We start from the raw sequence: 5,734 nt of genomic DNA, 5'->3' as shown, positions 1-5,734 counted from the left end.
TCACGCAATTCATTGAATCGCTTTTATAAATTTAAATCGAATATATATTTATTGTTTAAGGCTCTTTCTTGGCCGTTTAGTAGGATCCTATGAATTCGAGTCACGCGATACGATGAGTGAACGAAAATTGAGAAAACGTTAAATCGAGAACGATGGGGGCAGGGAGAAGATCGATGATTTCGATTAATTTTACGGCGAAACCTCCGTGTCCCGAATTTACGTAAATTTTAAGCATAAACGGACAATATTCGCTGCAAATCGTTCTCTGGATGTCAAGATTTCTAGTTTTCGACGAAATATAGCCAGTTAGAAACAACATTTATTACTTCTGAAACGGATATTTCATTAATTTTTTTATTTCAAGTAGCATCGGGATATATTATAAAATACCAGACGATAGTTTTCACTAAATATACTTGTTAACAGCACACAAAGGATTATGTTCCAGGAAAATATTTCTGCGGGTCTGTAAATTAAGTTTTGCAGACTTAAAGCTCAGTTTGTCGATGCGAAATACTGCTGCAAGCAACACCGAAATGAAATGAAACATTGTAAAGCTATGTGCGTTTATAGCGAGGGACAAAAGTATTCGTTTGGTACAAGTGTGCAAGGAAACGTCAATAACAACAGGAGTAACCGAGGATAATTGTAAAATTTTACAATTACTAAAAATTCGATATTCACTCGTGCATACTATTTTCTCGGGACAAAAGTGTGCCTCCAGTGTAAATATTTATTATTACTATTTTGTGAGATACAGTTGTCTCGCTTTTTAAAATTCTTGCATTCTACTGATAAATCATTGATTATATTAACAACAGATATTATGTGATCTGTTAAAACAGCAAACTAAGCGCGACATCATTTCCGTTCCAGAACGAGCTTAATATATCTAAGTATCTATTAATGTAGGAATACAATATTATTAAAGAGTATTAATAGTGCACTGAAAATTTTTACCAAAATTGTGGTGGATTGCTTTGAAAAAATCATAATTAATTTTTAAATAACAAAATTTGTTGAATAATTTGAAAAATGTATTCTGTCACACATGCTACTACCCTGGGCAAATAGTATTTGATCGAGAAAACTAGACATCTATAGCAAAAATATTAATCGTATATGAAGTAAAAAAAGTGGTAAAATATTAACTACACAATAAAAACGCGAAACAATGATTAGAGCAGGTATTTAATTAATTCTTAGCTACTTATTATTAATCTTCAAAATTTGATTGGTTAAAGGAATCATAAAAAAATAAAAATTCCATTTACTCTCTTAAGGACTTTATTCGGTTAAAAATGACATGAAAAATTGGTTCAATTGGATTTAAATGTAATATTTTACTACATTTCACACCGTCCTATGTGCTACAAATGCAGAAGATCAGTAGTTTAGTTAGTACCATTTCTTTTATTTGGAAAATAAAAGTTCTTTTTAATAATCTGCACTAAATATGAACAGACCATTTTTCAACTGCGAAAGTATTGACTGTTTTTGCATTAATGATGATTATTAACATTAAACCATTGCAATATTAACTGTTACTTGAAATAGGCCCATCATTTCCCATAGCTTTTTACCATCTTTTGAACAAAACTAGAATTACCTGTTGATAAAATGAAACTATCCCCTGTTGATAAATGAACTATCGTTCTTATCATATTAATCCATTTGAACAAATATTGATATTTTGCCTGGGGTAATAGGAAAAAATTGTATTGAATCTTGTGGAATCTCTCGCTTGACTGCGTTCTATACATTTGTTCCATAATCTGCAAATCCATAAAATCTATAGTCAAATCGTTAGTAATTTCATATTTATTACATTTCGTTTACTCGTTGTAGAGCACTGTAAGTACTTTCTACCCAGCCTTTTTTGTTCCTATGAAATGATAAATGTCATATTTACACAGAATGGTTCCAGAAAGTTTCAACGTATTTTGATTGTAAGAATATAAAATAATGACAATATATTGATTACGGTTACACAGCAAAATTACAAAACTCAATAATTTCAATTAATAGATATGTAGGGTGCGACCAAAGGATGGTACAAGCAGGCAAGAGGTGATTCCTTTTTAAATCAAAACTGTAGAATAAAATTATTTCACCAGTCATAATTTTTAAGATTATCAACCCTGAAAATGTATCTAAACAGGGTGTCCCACCCGATTTTGACATTTTGATTTTCTCGCTATTGTTACTCGTAGCAAAAAATGTTTCAGCGGAGGCTTCAATGGTATCAAGTGGAGCATATTCTGATGTTAGTTTTTTCGTGAGTAGACGCGTAAAGGTCATATAACGGTCAACTTTGTTTTTTTAAATGGAATGAGGTATTTTTTAATACATGAATCGATGCAGTTACACATTCGTTACAAAAAAGTACTAACCTATGTATGTCGAAATGTTAGGAGTTCTGGACATATTTCAATTTAAATAATTCTAAAATAACATTACTGTCGTACTTTATTACCATTCCTGTAAATAAACGCTAACGTCTTAGTAATGGTATTTTAGAATTATTTAAATTGAAATATCTCCTGAACTACTAACTTTTCGATATACATAGGTTAGTACTTTTTTGTAACGAATGTCTAGCTGCATCGATTGATGTATTAAAAAATACCTCATTCCATTTAAAGAAACAATGTTGACCTTTATATGACCTTTACGCGTCTACTCACGAAAAAACTAATAACATCAAAATATGCTCCACTCGATACCATTCAAGCCTCCGCTGAAACATTTTTTGCTACGTCAAGACGTCAAAATCGGGTGAGACATCCTGTATAGAATGTTTGGATTTGTACTAGTAGAATCAGAATACACTTAACAGACACGTTTGCAGAGTCCTATTCAATTGCACACGTTCCAGAAGAATTTCGAATTGAATTATCTCAGAAACGAAGTCTCAGTTGATAAAATTTACTGTACACTTTCGATTTACTTTTGCATAGGAAATCACCTCCTACAAGCGTGTACCATCCTTTCGGTCGCATCTTGTATACCTGTACACGTACATAGCTGTTCTATACTTAATTAGGATAGTCCTTAGTTGCATACTGAAACGAATATATAATTTCCTGGTAACATTCAAAGGAGCTTATTGTTTTATATGCACTACTGTTATCACAATAATAGTAACATACAGTCAGACAAACTGCTAGAAGGATCATTTATGTAGGAAAACAATAATGTGTATACAATAACTTTTTGGAACCGGTACATATTTAACTTTATTACCAACATAGAAACTATATTTTTTTATTTCCACGTTCTACCCGCGCGAAAACTTTTATCCCTCAACGTAAGTTAATCAAGGACTAAGGGTATCTCGTTAATCACTATCACGACATTCTTTTATAAACCATTATTTATAGTATACGCTAAGCAAACTTTCTTTCGGTGATATTCATGTACATATGTAAAACACGTGTTTGTATTTAAAGACATATCATTGAATTCAAATGGCGCTGTACTTTATTTTGTATATCGGTCCGCACTTCCAGCGAAGATTGTTAGCAAACAAAGAGAATCATTAATAAACTCCTTCGCCACAGAAATCGTTGTTATTAATATAAAAAAAGGATCATTTTTGTCCTTACCTAGTGATGTGGCGTACTTACGATAAGCTCGCGATTTGCCACTGCTCATTGGTAAATTTATATCGCGGAGCTTGTTGGAAAGTGGTGTGATTGTGTATAGTAATATATAGCGTGTAACAAAAATGTTGGGGGACCCGAAAATGGGAGACTCGTGAGGTGATTTGAAACAATCGCAGAGCGTAGCCAACGCTACTGCGGGAACTCGGCCGGCAGACTCGCGCTCTGATTGGTCGGGGTTCTTCGTTAATATCTCGTTAACAAAGCATCAGATAACATTTTTGCTAAGGAAGAACTTGTTTCAAATTAACTCACGAGTCTCCCATTTCCGGGTCCTCCAACATTTTTTGTTACACTCTGTACTATGAATTGAATAAGTTAACACTACTTTATAACACACTTAAACTTTAATATACACGTAACAGAATATGGTGTGTTGTGTTTGCTCTGACTGATAAATGTGTACTGGTTAATGGGTGAATGTGTTCTGACTGGTGGCACAGACGAGATACAAGAATAGACCTAACATGCAATATAATTTTTTGTCCCATGCTACGAGGGCGACAGAAGCCCCCTTACCATTTTAGTGTCAATACCCGACGTTAACGATAAAGCATGAATTCTGAGTATTATTAGCACAAATGAAGTGTTATATATTCCTTCATATTGCGTGTATGTATATGATTTGACGGGAATTAAAATATCCGATGCTTCAGTTTAAGGTTAAGGGATAAATATGACAGTCATGAAACATGAAACAGAAAAGTATAAATTTTTTCACTTAACTACAAGACAATTTATTCACAATGCATCGTTAATGGACATTTTATTAATGTTACTTTTTACATGTTCTTGTATTATTCGTTTTTATATCTTGCCTTACATTTGTATATTTGTAACAGATAAATTTAGAATAGATGTAGTTTCATAAATAGTTTATCAAATCTATATGTGGGAGAATATATACACCGTTTTTATTAATATTTACATATTTATAATTTATATGGGAGTATGAATAGTTTTACTGCCTATTGTAAGAATCTTAATACGCACGAACAATTACTTTCTGGCGATTGGTAAATTTTTACATATGAATTTACTTATACGTTCTTTACTTACAAATATTTTATTTATTGCGAGTAATTAAATAATGAACGTATGTTAATATTCAGCTACGTGTCTCTCAAATTAAGTGAAATACAGAAGTTTTATTTTCTCGAAAATTAGTGTCAAAGAATGCAGCAACTGGTCAGATTAGTTGCGCAAATAAATCGAAACCCTGTATCGGCACACTGTTATTTAGGCTATCAAATATCACACGGAGTCTTTTAGGAAGTAGTAAAATCCTTTACACAAATTCAATGAAATACTTTCAGGTACCCAGTTTAGGGCTATCAAATTAGAATGTTCAAGAAGAGGTAAAGAAGTTTCATATTTGCAATTATTTTGTGATACTGTAATAGAAATCGGTATCCCGTGAGAAAAATCGTATTTAACGATATGAAATGAATGATAAATGACGGTCTTAGGGATTTATACTGGAAGGCTAAATCTTTAAAAGGAACATGTCGCTTAAACAAATTAGTTAAAAATGATATATATTTGGGAAATAGGAACATTATAAATAAACGAGAGCGGGAGAGCGAGCCGCGGTATCGGTGCTCTCCGTCGGTGTCGACGCGTACCGAACGATGCCGATGATGGTCGAAGCGGGCGAACGGGAAAGAGCGAGCCGCGGTATCGGTGCTCTCCGTCGGTCCAACGCGCTAGTCATGTTGCGTCACAGAGTTTATTGACCTAGCCGTGTACGCCGTGTACCATGGCCGTACCTTACCGTACCATACGGTGTTTGAGTCGTTCAAGGAGGAACGTCGTTCAAGCCGGCAAAAACAATTCAAATCAAACAAACGTTATACACCGTATAAAGGAACCTGTTATTTACTGTGCACATTGTTAATTTATTTACTGTGCATATTATTAATCTATTTACTGTACATATTGTTGTGTCCCCTCTCTTGTTACTAATCCCTTGTACGTTACAGATGTTCGAGAACCATTAGCTTCGATATTTATCTTCTTATGTACTGTGATTTATTTACTGTGATTTCTATACTGTGATTTCTATACTG

This window comes from Dufourea novaeangliae, unplaced genomic scaffold (assembly GCF_001272555.1).
Source record: "Dufourea novaeangliae isolate 0120121106 unplaced genomic scaffold, ASM127255v1 scaffold108, whole genome shotgun sequence".
Taxonomy (NCBI): Eukaryota; Metazoa; Arthropoda; class Insecta; order Hymenoptera; family Halictidae; genus Dufourea; species Dufourea novaeangliae.
This window is presented reverse-complemented; position numbering follows the sequence as displayed.